General features: G+C 53.6%; 1 non-coding gene and 1 pseudogene across 1 annotated transcript; one reads left to right on the top strand and one right to left on the bottom strand.

Moving 5' to 3' along the window:
* Positions 1-1474: 1474 nt before the first annotated feature.
* LOC128937679 (antigen peptide transporter 2-like) lies at positions 1475-10719 on the bottom strand (annotated as a pseudogene).
* Positions 10720-17138: 6419 nt separating this feature from the next.
* Positions 17139-17221, top strand: LOC128937726 (small nucleolar RNA SNORD45). The gene has a single exon (XR_008483077.1). It is a non-coding gene; the product is annotated as a small nucleolar RNA SNORD45 (small nucleolar RNA).
* The last annotated feature ends 1750 nt before the right edge of the window (positions 17222-18971 follow it).

Genomic DNA, 18971 nt, shown 5'->3' with positions numbered 1-18971 from the left:
GCATATTTACCTGAGCTCTCCCCTAGCAGTTCCTGGACATAAATGCTGCAGCTATAATGCAAATCAAAATTTATAGAAAAGAAAGGGTGAGATGTTGGTGTCACCTTGCCAGCCCCTGGGCTCAGTGACAAGAGCTTTGGCCAATTTGATCTCTCATAAGCCTGCAGGCATCTCAGTGGCTCAGGACCCAAAGGGGTGCGGAGTTCAAACCAGTGACAGCATCCAGACCAGGCCTTTCAAATGCTCTATATAAAGGAGGGAGTGGAAAACAAAACCCTCTCTTGCCATACAAACATCAGGGTGAGTGGTGTCTGTCTCCTGTGCCCCTCACCCTCCACATGTCACCTAACACGGAGGCAGATCCAGCTCTGGATCACCTCCATGCAGGTGAATCCTGGTGTGTGATCCATGCTGGAATCTCATGGATCCTCTCATTCTGCAGAAACAGGCAGAGAAACCAATTGCGTGACCACAGGTACAGAGGGGAATCTGTGCGGGATTCCAGAAGGGATATAGGGCAGGATTCCAGACCAGGGCATGATTCCAGATCAGGATCAGGTAGAATTCTAAAGTGTATCTGGGCTGGATTCCAGAGCAGGATCAGGTGGGATGGATGGGGCAGCATTGGAGTGGGATTCCAGAACAGGATTGAGAGGATTCCAAAACAGATCAGGTGGTGTTGGTGGAGCAGGATTGGGGTACAAGGGATGCAGTAGGATCTGGTGGGATCCTTGCTCTCTGTGGGCTCTTCAGCCAGATCCAACCCATGGCGACAGAGACAGGGTGACACCAACTCTTACTCTCATCACCAGCTGAATGATCCATGGTGCAGGTCCAACCCCTTCCCTCTCCCTGCAGAAAGCCACAAATTGCTGGCAGAGCTCATCCTGCTGTTCCCACTCATCACACAGCAGCCCTTCCCAACAGACTGACTTCATGTTTTCCCATGTTTTAAACACAAGAATTACAGTTGCTCAAAATGTTTTATTTCTCATGTATAAATACCCTGGTTTGGGCAATAAATCTCAGTCCCATCCTCCAGTGCCCAGCACTTCCTCTCAGGGAATGAGGAATAGAAAAGGGGACATTGGGAACTGGGATAAAGACACTGGGGATGGGGACACTGGGAAAGGACTGGGGACACCAGGAGCTTGGAGTGAGCACAGCAGGAGTGAGATGAGGACGTGACACCCATGCCCAGATCCATTCCTTGGGATTGATTTCCCACCCTGTGCCCCATGTCCAGGAGCAGACATGGGGACCAGGGATCATGGGGACATGGTGGATACAGGGGATACACACACATCCAGGGAATGGGCAGACCTGGGGGACACAGTGGGGACATGGGGGACACAGGGAGTTGGGATCCTGAGGATGTGGGGAGAAGGGATTCACAGGACACTGTGACTGCGGACACCAGGAGCTGGCTGGTGACACAAACACCGGGAATGGGGACACTGGGGCTGATTCCCTTTTATTCCCTGCCAGATGCAGCCCCCTTCTCGCTGCCCATCCCGGGGCCCTTGGGCTGCCCGGTGCTGCCTCCTCCAAGGAGCAGGCGGCTGTAGGCGCCGCGGCGTTCCCGCAGCTCCGCTGGTGTTCCCGTCTCCATCACGGCCCCGCGCTCCAGCAGCACCAGGCGATTGGCCCCGTCCAGCACCCGCAGCTGGTGGGACACGACCAGCACGGTCTTGGCCAGCCCAGTGCGCACCCAGCGCTGTGCCTGCAGCCAGAGAATGCTCTCATCCCAACCCGTCCAGCTCAGAGAACACTCATCCCAACCCATCCAGCTCATCCCAACCCATCCAGCTCAGAGAATGCTCATCCCAACCCATCCAGCTCAGAGAACGCTCATCCCAACCCATCCAACTCATCCCAACCCATCCAGCTCATCCCAACCCATCCAGCTCAGAGAACTCCCATCCCAACCCATCCAGCTCAGAGAACCCTCATCTCAACCCATCCAGCTCAGAGAACACTCATCCCAACCCATCCAGCTCATCCCAACCCATCCAGCTCAGAGAACGCTCATCCCAACCCATCCAGCTCATCCCAACCCATCCAGCTCAGAGAACTCCCATCCCAACCCATCCAGCTCAGAGAACCCTCATCTCAACCCATCCAGCTAGGAGAACACTCATCCCAACCCATCCAGCTCAGAGAACGCTCATCCCAACCCATCCAGCTCAGAGAACACTCATCCCAAACCATCCAATCAGAGAACCCTCATGCCAGCCCATCCAACTCAGTCCTACCCTGTCCCACCTGATCCCACCCAGTCCTGACCAACCAATCCCACCCCACTCTCAGTCCCACCCTAATCCTATCATCCTGTTCTTACCATCCCATCTCCTTGTTCTCCATCCCATCCCCATGCCCACTATGCCATCCTGCCCACACTATCCCCATTCCCACCGTCCCATCCCATACTACTCCTACCACTCCAACCCTTCCCATTGCACTCCATCTCTGTCCTCATCCCAGCATTCCCATCCCCTTGATTCCCACCCCATCCCACCCCACCCTATCGTATCTCCTTGTCTTCATCCTTTGATTCTACTTTCCTGCCATCCTACCCCCCTGGTCTCTATCCCATCCTACTATCCTGTCCTATTTCTCCACTTCGTTGACCCACACCAGCCCATCCAATCCCTGTCTTCATCACATCATTCCCACTCCATGCCAATCATTATCCCTTATTGCCACCACCTCATCCCACCATCCCATTCCAGCCATCCCATCATACCCCATTTTCACCAACTGCACCCCTATCCACACCAACACCCTCCATCCCACCCCACTCACCGCTCCATCATCTCCATCATCCAGCGCCTCGTCGAGGATGAGCACGGCCGGACACTGGAGCAGAGCCCAGGCCAGGGCCACACGGTGCCGCTCCCCCGCCGCCAGCCGCCCCCCGTGCTCCCCCACCTCTGTGGGAGCGACCACAGGGGATCAGTGGGGTGCAGCCCTGGAGTTCTCCCCTCTTCTCCCACCCCCCACACTCCCCCACCTCTGCGGGGGGACCCTGGGATCAGTGGGATCCCAGCACGAGAGGTTCCCCCCCTTTCCCCTACCCCCCACACTCCCTCACCACTGTGTGAGCAATCCCATGGGATCAGTGGGATCTGACCTGCGTGAGCAATCCCATGGGATCAGTGGGATGTGACCTCAGGGATCCCCCGCACACCCCACCACGTGCCACCCACTCCGCTCTCCCATCACTGCCAGAGGATCCTGGGATCAGGGGGATGTGCCCCAGGGGTGCCCCATCCATCCCCCTGGCTATCACCAGTGTCCCAGCCCCTGGATGAACTCCATGGCTCCAGCAGCAGTGGCGGCCTCCCGCAGCTCTGACTCTTTGCAGTGCTCCAGCCCCAGCAGGATGTTCTCACGGATCGTTCCAGAAAACAGGACGGGATCCTGCTCCACCAGCACCACCTGCCCCAGCCCCAAGCCCTATGACGCTGTCTTGGCTCCTGGTGTCCCCACTCCTGTTCCATGACCCCATCCCACCTTGGTGTCCCCATAGTGTCCATCCCTGATCCCATTCTCCCCATCTGTGTCCCCAGTGTCCCCACCCCTGACTTCCCACTTTTCCCATCCCCATTCCTGTCATCCCCATCCCATTTCCCAATGTTCCTATCCCATTTCTTGTTGTCCCCACCCTATTCCTGATGTCCCCATCCTCTTCCCAGTATCCCCATTTCTGCTCCCATGCTCCTGTGGTCCCAGTTCCATCTCATTGTTTGTTGCAGACATCTTTTATGGAAAATCCTTTCCTTAGGATTTTTCCTCCTGAGAAGCTGAGAGGCCTCAGGAACAAAATGTAAACATTGATTATCTGCTACTGTGGAATGCAACAGGTGCATCTGTGATGGGCCCATGTTGGATGTTTGTAATTAATGGCAAATCACAACCCAGCTGGTGCAGACAGAGAGCCAACCCACAAGCCTTTGTTATCATTCTTTCCTATTCTATTCTTAGCTAGCCTTCTGATGAAATCCTTTCTTCTGTTCCTTTAGTATACTTTTAATGTAATATATATATCATAAAATAATAAATCAAGCCTTCTGAAGCATGGAGTCAAATCCTTGTCTCTTCCCTCATCCAAAAACCCCTGTGAACACCATCACAATTGTCCCCTGACCCCTGTCCCCATTTTCCCCATTCCATGCCCAGTGTTCCCAGTGTCTCTGCTGTCCCACCTTGCGGTTCAGGTACTGGTGTTCATACTCTGGCAGCGGGATCCCATCCAGCAGCACCGTCCCGCTGCCAGGATCCTGCAGCCGCTCCAGCAGCGCCACGGCCGTGCTCTTCCCGCTGCCATTGGGCCCCGTCAGCACCGTCACCTCCCCAGAGCGCACCTCGAAGCTCACGTCCTGTGGGATGGGGACAGGTGTGAGAGTCTGTCTGAAATATTCCTCATCTGCCTCACCATCATCATTGGGGGACCACTGAAGAGTCCCCACTGTCTAAAATCTCTGGTTCTGAAGGAGAAAGTCACATGCCAACAAGGCCCCGAGACCTGAGAGCATTGTTAAGCTGTTGTCCACAGGTGTATTTACTATATGCTACACTGAGCCCAATGAGAAGAAGAAGGGGGCACCTTGCCTTTTTGCAACAGTAGCCTTGGAAGCTGTCCCCTCTTTGCCTGGCTGGACTTCTCCTGAGTTTTGGGTGGTCCCCCACAAAAGACCCCTCACTCGTCTTACAACTGCCGTGACAGACGGACTGAGATGTAAGAAGCCTCTCCATCAAAGACCAAGACATGAAACCCCCATGTGAAAAGGCCCCCCACACTCTTTCCAAGGACTGGGACTGAGACCCCCAACCTGGGAGAGATGTGTAGGGGAGGCAAGCTAACCAAAGCAAGATGGATGTTGCAGGTGTGAGCAGTGGACCACGAAAACAATGGCTCACGCCCACTGCTGAACATGGACTGTGTGTACCCCTTTTCCAAACATTATTCTTTCCTCCCTGAAGATACAATAAACTACCTTTGACTTGGTTGCAAAATCCATTCCCCTTCCCCCATCAAAAAAGAGTATAATTGGGGTCCAGATGGACTGCAACCCTGAGATCTCCCCGACGTAACAGGCGGATCCTCGACTGGACTGGACCAAAGGATTTTGTCTCTGCATTTGGTAGCTATATCCCCCTCCTTCTCTCTCTCTCTTTTCTAGCTCTATCTTTTTCTCTCCCTTAATCCCTCTATTGCATTTTGTTGTGGTCATTCAATAAAGCTGCATTTGTTTTATTACTGCAAACCTCCTGTGCCGTATTGGTTTTTTTGCACCCTGAGATCAATCCATGAACTATCAAGAAACCCGTTCGTAAGGATGGATTGTGACAGCCGGTGATGCCAAAATTCCCACCCCTGGGAAACCCCACCTCCTGCCAGACCCACCTTCAGCACAGGGTGCTCTGGATTTCCAGGATATGTGAAGGAGACCTTCTGAAAAGTGACATGGCCCTGAAGCTCGGGGGGCTCCCGCGTCCCCCCGACATTCCCTGCGGGTTTCCAATCCAGGTATTCCCAGATCCTCTGTCCAGCAGCTGCGTTGGTCAGGAATTCATTGAAGCCGTAGAGCAGCACCTGGGGAGAAGGAAGGGGGTGGCACTGGGATGGACAGAAGCACAGTCAGATGGACAAACACGTGCATTCCATGGGATCACCAGGATATGGCTACCAACTCTGTCCTGGTACAGCAGGAAGGTGACGAGGACCCCAGGAGTGATGGATCCGTCACGGAGCTGCTGGTGGCTCCTGAAGAGCACCATGACCCGGATGGCCAGTTTGATCACCTGTAGGTGGGACAGGGATATTGCTGCCCACAATCCACTCCTGGCGTCCCCATTCCATCTGCCCCCAACCCACTCTTGGTGTCCCCATTCTGCCTGTCCCCATCCCACTCCTTTGTGTCTTTATCTCTGTTCCTGGTGGCCTCATCTCTGTTCCTGGTGTCCTCATTCCAGTTCTGGTGTCTCCATCTCACTCTTGATGTCCCTATTCCTGATCCTGATGTGTCACAGACATATTTTCTGAAAAATCTTTTCACCAGGATTTTTCTCCAGAGAAGCTGAGAGGCCTCAGAAACTAAATGTAAACAATAATGATCTGCTGCTGTGGAATGAAGCAGGTGCATCTTTGATTGGTCTCATGTGGTTGTTTTTATTTGATGATCAATCACAGGTCCAGCTGTGTCAGACTCTCTGGTGAGTCACAAGATTTTATTATTCATTCCTTTCTAGCTTTCTAATGTCTCCTTTCTCTTTCTTTAGTATATAATTTTCTTTTAATATAATATATATCATAAAATAATAAATCAGCTTTCTGAAACATGAAGTCAAGAATTTTGTCTCTTTTCTCATCCTGGGCACCTGCAAACACCACCACACTGATGTTCCCAACCTTTATCCCAGTGTCCCCATCCTGTTTCTAATGTCACCATTCCCATTCCTGCCATGCCTGTTCCTGAAGTCAATGTCCCTGTTCTGTTGTCCCCATTCCTGGTGTCCCCATTGTACTCTGAGTGGCCCCATCTCAGCCGCTGGTTTCCCATTCCCGGTCCCAGTGTTCTCATTCCCAGTGTCCTTATCCCTGACCCTGGCATCCCCCATTCTCTGCTGTTCCCATTCCCAGTTCCCCCTGACCCTGTAGACAAGGACGAAGATTGCCAGCTCCAGCTCTATCTGCTCCTTCAGCCTCAGCTCCTTGGCCAGGTTACATCTGTGCTGCTCCTCCTCCTCCTCCTCTGCTGAAAAGGTTCGGATGGTCTCGATGGCGGCAACAGATTCCTGCACCCCTGCGGCTGTGTGGGCGGATGCTTCCAGCATGGATCGCTGAAGGGCCTGTGGCAGCAACAGGGGATCTCCAACTTTCCCAGGTCACCTTCCTGGCCCACCATCCACATCCCATCCCACCACACCCACTGCATCCCCACTATTGCATTCCTGCCATCCCACGCCCTTCTCTCTCACCCTCACCATTCCCATCCATTCTCCTAATCCCACTATCCCCATCCCCACTGTCTCATCCCATACCCACCACCTTATCTCATCCTTCTCTTCTCATCCACACCAGTCCCATCTCGACCATTTTGTTCTATCCTCATGTCAGCACTCCCACCGTCTCACTCCCCTGGTCTTTATCCCCTTTCATCCCACCATTTATCGTCCTCCTTTCCATTCTCCATCCCATCCCCATTATCCCATTCCCCTCGTCATCATCCCCTTTCATCCCACCATTTCCACTTCCATCGTCCTCCTTTCCATTCTCCATCCCATCCCATCCCATCCCCACCATCCCATTCCCCTAGCCTCCATCCCAGCTCCACCATTCCCACCTTTCTTCAGTCCCCTCCCACTCTTTCCCTCCTACTCCTGACCTGTTTGCGGGTGCTCTGGATGCGGCGGGTGGCGATTCCAAGGGGCACCTCCAGCAGTGCCAGCAGTGCCAGCCCCGGTGCCAGCCCCACCATGAACCCCCCCACCACCAGGGCCATCACCAGGCTCCGCAGCAGCTGGTTGGCTCCACTCGGTGCTGCCCTGAACACCCATGGCACTTCCATGGAAAACTGAGCCAGGAGCTCAGTTGCAGGGTGGGAAAAGAGGTTGGGATCGTGGTGGGTGAGGCCATGATCCCATCATGGATGATCCCATTTGGGATGGGAATGATGTAATGGGGAGCAGTGGGATGGGATGATGGGAATGGCTGTGGAGATGGTCAGGGTGGAATGGGGCGGGACAGGGGAAATGGGATGGTGGGAAAGGAAATGGTGGGATGGGGTGATGGGATGGTGTGAGGCAGCTGGGGATACGCAACAGGGTGGAGGCACGGGAGTGAGAATAATGGGGACAGAACAGTGGCTAGAATGGGAAAGTGGGATGGGGACAGGATGGAACACTGGAGTAGAATGAAGCCAGGAAGATGGCATAGGATGGAATTGGATGGGATGGTGGGAATGGGAATGATGGGGATGGAGTCGTGGGATGGGATAACAGACAGATGGGATGGGATGGGATGGGATGGGATGGGATGGGATCAATGGGATGGGATCAATGGGATGGGATGGTGGGAATGGGATGGGATGGGATGGGATGGGATCAATGGGATGGGATCAATGGGATGGGATGGGATGGGATCAATGGGATGGGATGGTGGGAATGGGATGGGATGGAATCGATGGGATGGGATGGTGGGAATGGGATGGGATGGGATGGGATGGGATGGGGAGGGATGGGATGGGATGGAATCAATGGGATGGGATGGTGGGAATGGGATGGGATGGAATCAATGGGATGGGATGGGATCAATGGAATGGGATCAATGGAATGGGATCAATGGGATGGGATTAATGGGATGGGATGGGATGGGATGGGATGGGATGGGATGGGATGAGATGGGATGGGATGGGATGGGATCAATGGGATGGTGGGGATGGGACTGGGTTGACAGACTAGCTGGGATGGGATGGAACAGGTGGGATGGGTCAGGTGGGATTGGGCTGGGCCGTACCCCGTTACCTGCTGGTGTTTCCTGGAAGAAGTCCAGGTCTTGGTGCACCAGGTGGGAAAAAAGCCGCAGGCTCAGGCTCTGACGGAGACTCGCCATCAACAGCATGAAGAGAGACCCCCAGCAGCCAGAAAACAGCACACTGTGGGGACACAGGAACACGGTGACATCGGGGACGCTGGGGACACGGGGACAGGCCCTGGGAATGCTCCAACCCACCTTGTGGCTCCAGCAGCCGCCACCATCCCGACAGCTCCAGCGGTGACTCCATCCCCACTTCCGACGGCATCCAGCACCTTCCCGGTGGTGTACGGCCCCGCCATCTCCCCTGGGTGTCACCGAAGCTGCGTCACCACGGGTGAGACCACTGACACAGGGGGACCCTGATTTGTGGGGGGCAGGATCCGGTCTGGGGAGCGGGGATCTAATTTTGGAAAGGCGGGACACAATTTGGGCAGGAGACAATTTAGAGAAGTCAGGACCCAATTTGGGGGGTTTCGTGAAAAATTTAGGGATTTTACACCCAATTTAAAGTGTCAGTACCAATTCTGGGGGGGTTCAGCACACAATTTTATGGATCAGAACCTAAACATAGGAGATCAGGACCTTAAGATCCCAGGTCTTAGAGGTCAACATCCATATTTGGGCATCAGACCATTAGTTTGATGGTCAGCACCCAATTTTGGGGGACCAACAGTCAAGTTTGCAGGGTCAGAACCCATTTTGGAAAGTGAGCACCCCATTTTTTCAGGGTCAGCACCCAACTGAAGGGGTCAACTCACAATTTAGGAGGGTCATCACTCTATTTTAGGGTGGTCATCGCCTATTTAGGAGCTCAACACTCAATTTTAAGGCGCCAGCATCCAATTTGGTGGGGTATCCCAGATTGGGGGGTTCCCAATTTGGGGCTGCAGAGCCCAAATTGGGGGTGTCAACGCCTGTCACCACATGTCAACGTCCTAAGGTGACGTTAGGATGTTTGTATCCCCATCTGTGTGTTCTGTTTATGCTGGATATCATGTTCTGTGCCTTCAAGACTGGCTCTGAAGAGTGAAAGTTTTGCTTTGGTTTTGTTATCAGCCGCTCCCCCACGGCTGGCGGGACACAGACACCGGGCAGTACATGGTGCTGCTTTTGCTTTTTGCTTGGCTTTTTGCTTTTCTCTTGCTTCTGCTTTGCTCCTGCTTCGCTCTTGCTTTTGTTTCCGCTCATTATTTAGTTTAGCTAAGCAGTCTGAATTTTTCCCTCGACTGTTTCTCCTTTCCCTTTTTTCGACCTACTTGAGCCTGCTCCAGACCAGGACCTGGGAACACCGAGAGTTTGCACTTTGTGGCTGCAGCAGCTGCCCCAGGACCAGAGGGACTGAGAACAGAGTGACCACCCCCAAGAGAGACTTTGTGAATTTGTCATCTTTTTCAGAGTGGTGAAAGAGTGTTGTCATCTGGTATTGTTCATTTTGTGTGCTTTGTCTGTTAAATAAACAGGTTCTTTCCACTTCTCTCTGAGGAATCTTTCCTGAACTGGTTTGGGGACGGGCTGTGTGGGTTTGCTTTCTGGAGGGGCCCCTTTTGGAGGTTTTCTCCCAAATTTGCCCTAAACCAAGACAGTCACCCACCAACGACAGCCAGCACAAGGCAGAGGACAGCAGCTCCAAGGACGTTCCTCTGCTCCCAGGTCAGTGCCAGAGCGCGCCGGACGCTGCCAGGAGCCTTGGGGACGCCTCCGGGGGTCTCGGGGACGCTGTCGGGAGCCTTGGGGACGCCTCCGGGGGTCTCGGGGATGCTGCCGGGGGCCTTGGGGACGCCTCCGGGGGTCTCGGGGATGCTGCCGGGGGCCGGGGGCGCGGGCCAGGCCAGCACGGCCAGGGCGGCAGCGGCGTGGGTGACCCCGAGCCAGGCGGGCGCCGCGGCCACCAACAGCCCCGGGCCGGCCCCGGGCGGCCCCAGGAGGCTCTGGAAGGTTCCGAACACCGCGGGGGTGGCGGCGGCCGTGACGGCGGCCGCGGTGGCTCCGGAAGGACGGCGAGGGGCTGGCAGCCGGGTGGCCACGGCCAGGATGGGCAAGCGCAGGGCAGCCTCGAGCCACACGCCCAGCACGCCCAGCGGCGCCAGCAGCGGCACCAGCGGCACCAGTAACACCAGTGCCAGGGCGTCGGCCACCAGCAGCACGCCGGGCAGGAGAGTGGCAGGTGGCAGCGCCATGGTGGGACCGGTATGGACAGTGCTCTCTGTGGGGCTCACGAGGAATGAGCAACAGCCTGTGGAGACACCAGTTAAAACCAGTTAGGACTGGGGCGCTCTCCTGTGCACACCAGTGCTCTCAGTCTAGACTACAGTGCTCCCAGTCTGGCCCCCTGAGCTCAGCAGTCCACACCAGCGCTCCCAGTTCAGCCTGGGGCACTTCCCAGTCCAGCTTGGGGCACTCACCAGTCCACACCAGTGCTCCCAGTCCAGCCCTCTCATCTACCCAGGCCACACCAGTGTTCCCAGTCCAGCCTGGGGCGCTCTTGAGTCCAGCCTGGGGCGCTCCCCTGTCCACACCAGTTCTCCCAGTCCAGACTATGGTGCTACCAGTCTGGCCCCCTGAGCTCAGCAGTCCACACCAGTGCTCCCAGTTCAGACCCCTGAGCTCAGCAGTCCACACCAGTGCTCCAAATTCAGCCTGGGGCACTCTCCAGTCCACACCAGTGGTCCCAGTCCAGCTCGGGGCACTTGCCAGTCCACACCAGTGCTCCCAGTTCAGCCTGGAGCACTCTTCAGTCCAGACAAGGCACTCACCAGCCCACATCAGTGCTCCCAGCTCAGCCTGGGGCACTTCCTAGTCCAGCCTGGGGCATTCTCTAGTCCATATCAATGTTTCCAGTCCAGCTTAGGGCACTCACCAGTCCCCAGCAGTGCTCCCAGTCGAGCCTGGGGCTCTCCACAGTCCACACCAGTGCTCCCAGTCTAGACTACGGTGCTCCCAGTTCAGCCCTCTCAGCTCCCCAGTCCACATCAATGTCTCCAGTCCAGCTTGGGGCACTCACCAGTTCACACTAGGGCTCCCAGTCCAGCCTGGGGCACTCCCCAGTCCACACCAGGGCTCCCAGTTCAGCTCCCAAAAGCTCCGTTAAGGTTTCGCTTTCGAGCCCCCGCCCATCCCGCTCTGCCCCGCCCTCTCCCCGCCCCGCCCCGCCCCCATCCCCGCCCAGACCCCGCCCCCTCCGGGCACCATCTCCTTCGCCTCTCAACCCGCTCCAGCCCCCTCTGCCTGGCAACCGATGATGTCACCTCCGCTTTGACCAATCACAGAGGCTATTTCAGGCGTGGGCGTGTCAGGCCGGGATTCCCGCGCGCGCCTTCCGGGGAACGGCGGCGGCTGCGGGGAAGGGACTGTGGCGGCATCGGGACCACACCGGGACCGTCCGAGGGCGACACGGTCCGGACCGGGACACGCTGCGAGCAGCACCGGGGCCCGCACGGGCCCCCGGGACTGCCCGGAACCACCGGCGGGAAGAACCGGGAGCAGGACCGGGAGCCAGCAGGACAGACCGAGACCCACCGGCCACAGCAGAACCCACCGGTCCCCGTGTCCCCGATACTGTCTCCCCCCATTCGCCGGCTCCTGGCCCTGCTGGGCCCTGAGCGCGGGCGATGGACGCTGGTGGGGAGCTGATGTCGGCTTCTGCTCTTGGTACGGGGGGACCCCGACCGGGGGGGCAGGACCCCTTTGAGGGGCTTTGGGATCTGATTTGGAGGATTTGGACATAGCAGGACCCCTTTGAGGAGCTTTGGGATCTGATTTGGACATAACAGGACCCCTTTGAGAGGCTTTGGGATCTGATTTTGAGGCTTTTTGGACATAACTGGAGGGGGACAGGATGCCGTGGGGGGTTGCAAGGCCAATTTGAGGGGCCAGGACCTAATTTGGGGGAGGCAGAATCTGATTTGAGCGAGGTCAGAAACTAATTTGAGGGGTCAGGACCCAATTTAGAGGTTTTGAGCACCGGGTTTGGGGAATCAGGATCCAGTTTTGGGGCTCGACACGCAATTTTGGGAATGGTCAGGATCAATTTGAGGGGATTTGGGATCCAATGTGGAGGGTTTGGACATAACAGGACCCCTTTGAGGGGATTTGGGATCTGATTTGTGGGTTTGGACATGACTGGGGAGGGGGACAGGACCTGATGGGGGGTTGCAAGGCCAATTTGAGGCCAAAACCAATTTAGAAGTTTTGAGCACCCAGTCTGGGAAATCAGGATCTGACTTTGGGGTTCAACACACAATTTTCGCAGTGGTCAGGACACAATTTCCAGTCCTCTTCCCTCAATTCAGGGGTCACCACCCATCGTGGTGACGCTGATGCTGTGTCCCCACCGGTGAGGTGGCCGCCCCCTACTTCACGGGCCATGTCACCCACCGGGTGGCACAGGAGGAGAACGCCTCAGGCACTGTGTGGCCCCTGGGGCTGGGTAGGTGGGTGACGCCGGGTGAAATAAACAGGGCAGGAGACTTTTTCTCCTTTTTAATGCCTTTATTAAAAGTGATCAGCTCAAGGTTGGGAAACTCGATGGGTCCGAAACTGCTCCCAGGGTGACTCGGAGGAGGAGGAAAGTGCAGCTTTGTCCACTAAAGGGCAGAGCTGGGCGTCCCACCTGTGACGGTGTTCACAGGGGTTCTTGGATGAGGGAAGAGATGAGGATCTGACTCCATGTTTCAGAAGACTTGGTTTTTTATTTTATGATATATATTACATTAAAACTATACTGAAAGGATAGAAGACAATGTTTCATCACAAGGCTAGCTAGGAATAGAATAGGAAAGAATGAAAACAAGGGTTTGTGTCTCGGACAGAGTCTGAGCCAGCTGACTGTGATTGGCCATTAATTAGAAACAACCACATGAGACCAATCACAGATGCACCTGTTGCATCCCACAGCAACAGATAATCATTGTTTACATGTTGTTCCTGAGGCCTCTAAGCTTCTCAGGAGGAAAAATCCTGAGGAAAGGATTTTTCATGAAAAGATGCCTGCGACACTTCACCTTGGCAGCAACTGGTATAACTGGTTCACTCTGCAACCCTTTTTTGCCCAAAAAATTGGCAGATTGTTTATTTATAACACCCCTGACCCCTCTGTCCATCCCGGCTGTGCCATCACCCAGCTGGGCTGTGACAGCCTGGCAGCTGAGGTCCTTGCTCAGGGTGAGAGGCAGCAAAGGTTCTCAGCATCTCTGCAGGCTGGGTACTTTGTTCCTCACCTCCAGACATCACGCTGATCTCTTAATTCTGTATTGGCTCGTTGTTTTTGGGTTTTTTTTGGTAAGTTTGGTGGGGTTGCTTCCCATGGCATGCTGGTCCCGAGGTTATTTTGCATTTTCTCTGATGCCCTCCCCCCCATATTCCGTCCTCTCACTGTTTGGAGAGAAGGGCCATCAATTTAGCCTCAGGCAGGGCCATCCCGATACAAAAGGAGCAATTAACTAAAGCGACTGGTGATTACAATAACAGACAGGTAGAACTTCACTGTGACTGTGCTCACAGGGGTTCTTGGATTGGGGAAGAGAAGAACATCTGACTCCATGTTTCAGAAGGCTTGATTTATTATTTTATGATATATATTACATTAAAACTATACTAAAAGAACAGAAGAAAGGATTTCATCAGAAGGCTAGCTAAGAATAGAATAGGAAAGAATGATAACAAAGGTTTGTGGCTGGGACAGAGAGTCTGAGCCAGCTGACTGTGATTGGCCATTAATTAGAAACAACCACATGAGACCAATCACAGATCCACCTGTTGCATTCCACAGCAGCAAATAATGTCAATGTTTACATTTTGTTCCTGAGGCCTCGCAGCCTCTCAGGAGGAAAAATCCTAAGGAAAGGATTTTTCAGGAGAGATGTCTGTGACAGCCTGACTGCCTGTTCTGACAAAAGCCTGTGCTCTAAGAAACTGCTGCAGCCCAAGACAGAGATAAAGGGGGGGCCCTTGAACTCTGAAACAGAGAGAGAGGCTGCTGTGGAAAGCAGGGTCAAAATGACCCCAGGAATTCTTTCTGATAAAGAAAAATTCACAGGAAATGTAACAGGAAATCAGTAGAATGAATGTGTATGAACCTGTTGTGAAATTGCATGCAGATGTATTTGAGAGGGAGGTATGTGACTGTGTTCTCAGGGGTCCAAGGATGAGGGAAGAGATGAAAATCTGACTCCATGTTTCAGGAGGCTTGATTTATTATTTTATGACATATATTATATTAAAACTGAGCAGCCCAGCTTCTGTCCAGGCATTATTTCTTCTAAAGAGCCCATTATCGGTCCAGGGATTATTTATCCTGAGCTGCCCAGCTTCTGTCCAGGGATTATTGATCCCGAGCACCCCAATTTCTCTCCACAGATTATTGATCCCTTACCTGTAGGGTTCCTGCACACCTCAGTACTCCTCAGATGATTGAGCAGCCCAGCCTCTGTCCCAGGATTATTGATCCTGAGCTACCCAGCTCCTGTCCAGGATTATTGATCCTGAGCAGCCCAACTCCTGTTCAGGGATTATTGATCCTGAGTTACCCTGCTTCTGTCGAGGGATTATTTCTCCTGAGCAGCCCAGCTTCTGTCCAGGGATTATTGATCCCTTACTTGTAGGGTTCCTGCACACCCCAACACTCCTCAGGTGATTTAGCACCACAGTAGCCCCCGGATGCAGAGACATTTCTCCATCACATTTAAAAGAAAAGTTCAGGTGGGTTTTCCAATGAGCAATGTGGATTTCCCTGGAGTTCAGCAGGCAGGATCACATACCCCAGAACTAGAGCTTCTGTATCCCTATGGAAAGGTGATGGCACAGGGAATATCTGCTCTGCTGCTGACAAACAGCTGCAGCTGCTTTGGGTGCCTGAACATCTGCAGTGACAACTGCACCCAGCTGTTCCTGCTGCAGGGAGCGATTTTGGGAAAACATGGGCAGGATTGAGATGCTGTTCCCAGGTGCCTTCTAGAGCAGTATCAATAATCTTTCTGGAAGGAATGAGCTCCTGAGATTTGTTTTGCATTCTTTTATAGAAGAAAAGAAATTTATTAAACTGTTGGTTTCTCCAGTGTCATTGGAGAGGTGGCACTTTCAGCCTCCAATCCATGGTCACTTTTAAAAACCTATAAATGTTAGAGTCAGAAAATAAACTTCCTTTTCCTTCACCTTCAGAATCCCTGAAAAGAACTGCTGCACCTCACCTGCACCTGGGTGCTGGGCCCCAGCTCCTGAGGGCAGCATCATCTGCCTGCTCACCTGTGACACAGGTACCAGCTGGGGAGTGAAAGAGCTGGGGCTGGGTGATCCCAGCGACAAAATAAAGCTATGCCTGCTTTTAATGTACGAATTGGTGTTAAAAAGTGTGAAAAACGCTAATCACGTGTTTTTAAAATGTCAAAAAGTTGAATGATAATAAAATGGTTATAAAAATAGCAATATAATTAGAGTAATAATTGGACAATTTGGATTAGGACAATAAGAGACAATAGAAGCAGAGTTATGCATGTCCGGGTACCTTTTTCTGGGCAAAATAAGCCTGATAAAGGACACACGTTAACAAGGGATTAACCCTTAAAAAACAATAACCTGTTGCATATTCACACACCTCATGCATGATGCATAAATTCCATTCAAACACAGGATTCTGTCTGGTCAGTGTTAGTTTCTTCCTTTGAATCCTGACGGCTTCTTCCCGAGTGAGGCGGGAAGAAGTTCGTTTCTTCTGATAAGAGAGCAATAAATTCTATTTCTCTGAAAGATTTAGGTGTCCTGTGGCTGCTGACTGGTGTGAGTCCTTTCTTTAAAAAAAAAAAAAAAGTATCTTACATAACATGGTTTCTATTTTAACATTTTGTTACAACCTACAACTAGATTTAACACACTACTTAAGAAAACTACTACAGCATCACTTTCTAACGTAACACATCAAGTATTCGTTTGAATATCTGCCAAAAGCCAATCAGAAACCGCACGTTATTCAAAATGCCCATTGCGGTGGGTGGAAGGCGCTGATTGGTGCCGGGGCAGGCGGAGGCGGCTGCGGGCGGGTCCCATTGCCAGCCCGGCCCTGCCCGTTCCGGCCGCGTGTCCCTGGCAGCGGAGCGGCGGCGGGTGCGTGGTGCGGGCCGGGCCCGGGGCTTGTGCAGGGCCGGGCAGATCCGCGGTGCCCGAGCGGGGCCGGGCATGGCTGGGCAGATCCGCGGTGCCCGAGCGGGGCCGAGCATGCCCGGGCAGATCCGCGGTGCCCGAGCGGGGCCGGGCGTGGCAGGGCAGATCCGCGGTGCCCCGAGCGGTCGCTGCCCCGAGCGCGGTGCCCCGAAGGGCGCTGAGGCCCAGGGCTCCGGGCCGGGCCCGGCGAGGCGGTGGAGGGCCGAGGGCGCTGAGGGCGATGGCGGCGGCGCCGAGCCGGGGCCGCGGAAAGAGCCGGGCCGGGGCGGCTCTGCCCGGGGCGGGGTTTGCTGCCAGCAGCGGCACCGGCTCCAGCGCCGGGCCAAGGGCTGCAGTGGCGGGGCCCGGCTGCAGCCACAGAGAGCGGCCCTGGGCGCTGGAAACGGCGGCTCCGGGCTGGGAGGGCCCCAGCAGCAGCAGCAGGAGGAGGAGGAGGCGGTGGCCGGGCCCGCGATGAGCGCTGGCATGTATTATCTGAGCGGCGCTGATGTCTCTCACGCTTTAGCTCTAGAATTACTCTGAGGCCCGGCCAGCCCCCGATCCCTCTGGCAGTGCAGCTTTTCCCACTGCTGGCGTCGAGTGCTTAGACCAGGCTGGGACCCAGCCTGGGGAGAGGGCTCTGAGGCAGAGGGGGAATTTTCCAGAGGAGAAATCCATTTGGATTGAGGTGAAATGTGCATCTGTGAGCTCAGTCTGCAGCTTGTTGTTTAGTCTGACTGTGACTGTGTTCACAGGGGTCCAAGGATGAGGGAAGAGACAAGGATCTGACTCCATGTTTCAGAAGGCTTGATTTATTATTTTATGACATATATTATATTAAAACTATACTAAAAGAACAGAAGAAAGGATTTAATCAGAAGGCTAGCTAAGAATAGCAAAAGAAGGAATGATAACAAAGGTTTGTGGCTCGGACTCTCTGTCCGAGCCAGCTGACTGTGATTGGCCATTAATTGGAAACAACCACATGAGACCAATCAGATCCACCTGTTGTGTTCCACAGCAGCAGATAAGCAATGTTTACATTTTGTTCCTGAGGCCTGTCAGCTTCTCAGGAGGAAAAATCCTAAGGAAAGGATTTTCCATAAAAGATGTCTGTGACACTTGTGCATAGTAAACTTTTTTTCCCAAAGAAAAAATATTCCAATATTTTCTTTTTTCCCAAAGAAAATATTCCAAGAGCTGTTTAGCATGGGTCCTCCTCAGTTCTACCTTTTTAGGGCATGTGTATTCCTTGGTTGTGGTTTTGGTCCTTTCTTATCATCTTCAGTTTTGGCCGCTGCCCACACTGCCTTCAGAGGATGGGTGCTGATAGCTGGCACATCTGTACCAGGTGTCTTCATCCCATGTTCATTGGATGTTATCCCATCCAAGCAGGCACTGTAACACAAGCACACTTATATCAACTACATCACTATTATGTCTAAGCTTATAATTAACAACAGAAATGAAAACTGTATCTTTATAACAAAGTTATTTTAACAGCACCCATCTAAAATCCATGTTAACATTTGCACAAAGCCAATATTGCGGTCTGTATCTATAGCAGGCCAAGGGCCGGGCGCCCCTCGGTGGCTCTGGCCCGGCAGAATTTTGGGGGTCCTGGTGTTTGGTGCTGACAGAGCCCCGGCGCTGGGCCGGGGGTGCGAGGGACCCTCCCTGGGGGGGGTCGGGCTGCCCGGGGCAGGCGCTGCAGCGTCAGCCCAGAGCCACAGGGGGATGGCCCGGGCCCGGCAGGCTGGGGGCTGGCACAGCGGAGAGGGGGCCCCGGAGCTGGGGGAGCCTCTGCAGCCTGCGGTGTCGGACACCCCGATAAGGGGGAGCCCAGGAGCCCGGAGATGGTGGCACCATGGACAAGGGACACCCATGGTGTGAAGAATGCATATTTTATGATTGGCTCTTTGCAAATATTAAAACGAATGTTATGTGTTATGTTAGGATGTTATGCTGTATTGATTTTTTAATTGATTTTTTAAGTGTGTTAAATGTAGTTTAGGTTATAACATAATGTTAAAATAGAAACTGTGTATGTGAGGTATTTTTTAAAGAAAGGAATGAGGTACTCGCAGCAAGATGGCAGCCACAGGACACCTAAATCTTTCAGAGAAAGAGAATTTATTGCTCTCTTATCAGAGGAAACTAACTGCTTCCTGCCTCCCTCAGGCTTGAAGATGCCATCAGGATTCAGAGGAAGAAGCTGACACTGACCAGACACAATCCTGTGTTTGAATGGAATTTATGCATCAGGTATGAGGTGTGTGAATATGCAACAAGTTATTGT

The sequence above is a fragment of the Melozone crissalis genome, unplaced genomic scaffold (genome assembly GCF_028551555.1).
Source record: "Melozone crissalis strain CALT ecotype California unplaced genomic scaffold, PUWL_Pcris_2 ptg000021l_1, whole genome shotgun sequence".
In the NCBI taxonomy this organism is placed as follows: Eukaryota; Metazoa; Chordata; class Aves; order Passeriformes; family Passerellidae; genus Melozone; species Melozone crissalis.
Note: the sequence above shows the minus strand (reverse complement) of the source record. Positions and strands in the feature narration are given on the sequence as shown.